The sequence below is a fragment of the Peromyscus leucopus genome, unplaced genomic scaffold, assembly GCF_004664715.2.
Source record: "Peromyscus leucopus breed LL Stock unplaced genomic scaffold, UCI_PerLeu_2.1 scaffold_1281, whole genome shotgun sequence".
NCBI lineage: Eukaryota > Metazoa > Chordata > Mammalia > Rodentia > Cricetidae > Peromyscus > Peromyscus leucopus.
Genome location: NW_023504426.1, coordinates 1 through 3,399, shown reverse-complemented (window position 1 = coordinate 3,399; position 3,399 = coordinate 1).

The following is a 3,399-nucleotide window of genomic DNA, read 5'->3' as shown; positions in this document are numbered from 1 at the left end:
TCTAGGGAAGGGCCACAGCTGTGGGCAGCATCAGGGCTCTTGCTCTGGTTGAACTGGAGACTGCAGTGATGTCTCTGCCCACAAGAGGGCGCCACCAGACTGGGATCCCAGGAAAGCCTCACGTTTTGAAGGTGGGCCAAGAGGGAGCTGCATCTTTTTGAAAACTCTCTGGGAAGCACAGGGACTCCAGCCCTTTCTCTGTGCAGGTTCCTGTTCTGGGGTGCGGCTAGTAGGCACAGGGGAGACGATTCCTGTAGCTTTTTTGCTCAAGGCTCTAACCAAGGGAAATGGGGCCTCTGCCTGCCTCTGGCCCGAAGCATTATTCCTTCAGTTCTCATAGCAAAAGTGATTCCTGTAAATTTTGATTCTAACACCCATGCAAGGCCAAGATCTAGAGCACAGCTTGTATTCCAAGTCCTCAGGGTCCTAACATGAACACGGCCCAAATCAGAACCATCCTGGGACAACGAAGAGATTTTTAAATAAGCTATAAAAGGGTGATGAGGACAGATTCCTTTTATCCATAAGTCAGAGCCGCAGGGTTGCTAGAAGGACAGAATTCTTTCTCAGCAACCAGGAAGTCATTTCTAGCTGAGACTCGGACCTAATCGAGTCTGAATCTCTAGCTCTTTTACAAAGTGGACCATTTTTTCAAAGCTTTCTGAGTCCACCCAGACTCAAATGCCTGTATCTGATTGTGTTTGACCATCCACCCACTCACTCACTCACAAGCTTTTGAGCACCCATGTGGGAGACCTTATTTTAGGAGACAGGGACACAAGGGACTTATGGTCTATGTGGGAGACAAATGCAGAAAAGAACTTCAGAGAAGTCTTCAGACATTGACCACAAAGATGGAATGAACAAGCAGCCCAGGGCAGCAACTCCAGCTGGGCCTGGAGACTCCAAGACCAAGATCACACATGGCCCTGGGCAAGAAGTATGTGGAGCAGTGGGGTTCCTAGAAGGTCAGGCCAGGATACGTTGGCCTCTTTGAAATTTAGACAGAAGGCTAGCATGGCAAATACAAAGGCGTTTGGAAGGGCATAAGGAGAAGGCAGGGGGTTGAGATCAACCTTGTAGACCTGGTCCAGATGTGGACTGACCTCAAGAACATCTGTGAGCCAAAGAGTGTGGACTGTTTCAAGTACGAATGAGTATTTATCTACAATGAAGTCGGTGTCTGTGTCCTTTCTCTTCCCATCTCCCCTTGCTAAGGTGGCGGTGACGGTATCCAATAGAAAGGGATAAATTGTTTCCTCTGGTGATTTTATATATATATAGGTTTCTTGAGACAGGGTTTCTCTGTGTAGTTTTGGTGCCTGTCCTGGATCTCACTCTGTAGACCAGGCTGGCCTCAAACTCACAGAGATCCACCTGCCTCTGCCTCCCGAGTGCTGGGATTAAAGGTGTGTGCCACCACTGCCCGGCATATTCTTTTTTTTAAAAATGGTTTTATCAAGACAGGATTTCTCTTTGTAGCCCTGGCTGACCTGAAACTCACTCTGTAGACCAGGCTGGCCTCGAACTCACAGAAATTCATCTGCCTCTGCCTCCAAAGTGTGGGAATTAAAGGCATGCGCCACCACTGCGTGGCTCGCTCTTATTTTCTTAATAAGGGTTGCAGACTTTCACTTTTCCATTTTCTGCTGGCTTATGTATTTGCTGGTGACAGTTCCCTGTATTCCGGGCTAGCCTCAAACTCCCTGTGTAGCCGAGGATGAACCTCTGCTTTGCTGCCTCACCCCTCTGTGCTCTGGTGACACGTGACTCCACACCTGGCTCCTGCGGTGCCGCACCGAGCCCTGGGCCTCACACCTGGCTCCTGTGGTGCCAGCACCGAGCCCTGGGCTTCTTTGCCTTTCACAAGTACTTACCAATTGAGCACAGGCCCAGTCTCCTCCTAGGGACTTTTGTTAAATCTACAGGTGATAAGGGTTTCCTGTCCATTGTGGCTGTCTCCTGCACTCTCTGGGATCTTGCTTTCTTTCAGAACTTGATCACTGGGTCTGTTGACTGGCCTCGCTGCCCTCTCCCCGCTCATTCTCTCTCTTTTTTTCAATTTGATTTTATGTGCATTAGTGTAAGGGTGTCAGATCCCCTGGAACTGGAGTTACAGACAGTTGTGAGCTGCCGTGAGGGTGCTGGGGATTGAACCTAGGTCCTTTGGAAGAGCAGCCAGTGCTCTTAACCACTGAGCCATCTCTCCTACCCCACCCCACCCCCCACACTGATTCTTTATACATGCCCAATGAGATTTCATTGTACTTTCATGTATTTAAGTTAACTCGAGAGGATATATTAATGAGACCATAGGGAGGTTTGTTGATAATGTTCTCCCGAGGCTCCACCTGGCCTCACTGAAGAGTGGTTAAGAGCTCAGGCCGCACCAGTCCCATTGGCAGGGGCGTGGGTGAGCCAGCCCCGGAGTTGTGAGCATGGGAGAGCCGCCCCCCTTGCTATCTGCCACGAGGCATCATGGGCGGGAGAGAGATTTATATATATATAAACATACACTATTAGGAATCAAGAAACAAATGACCACAAGGTCAGATATAAAAAATGGAAACAATCTGTTATGCACAGCCTCATGGTGTTGTATCTAAAATAGAGACAAAATGGATTCTCCCCTCACGCTGGAGAGCAAACCCAGGGCCCTGCACGTGACAGGCAAGCATCCCTCCACCGACTCTCAACCCAACAACTGAAATGGACACTTCATAGAAATTACAAACTAACCAAAAAGGCCAAAAACTTTGAAAAGAAATGGAAAAAAAGTCATCTTTTTCTAAACAAAAGTTGCCAGATCAAGATGTTTCATGAGTAGAATTTATCCTATCTAAAAGCAACAACAACAACAAAACTCACTATATTTTCTTTCATTTTGTCAAATATTAAAAGCCGCCAGCTTTCCAGTCCATTCTTTGTGGAAAAAAAACACAAAAACAAAAGCCAGCTTTCTGTTGTAACCGCCAGACAGTATAAATGTGTAGTGACTCCCGTGTAGACACAGTTGAACGGAATGGGATGAGGTGCAGGAATGCGATGAGGTAGGCTGGGAGACAGCTGGAACTGGGCAAGGTGGTGCATTCACCCTTGCGGGGCGGGGTGGGGTGGGACAGGAGATCAGCGGCTCGAAGCCACAGTTAGTGAAACCAGCTTGGGCTACCTGTGACCCTGTCTCAAAGAATCACAAGCAAAACAAAGGCAGAGCTGGATTTCCAGTTGACTGATAAAACAGCAGATAACTCAATAAATTACTTTGGGAAACTGGCTATTCACTTGGAAAAATAATAAAGTTAGATCAAGATAAATCCCCTGTAAAATACAGTTATGAACAACACCCAGCAAAACCAGCAACTAAAAATTAGTGTAAGGAAAACATTTTTACAGTCTGGA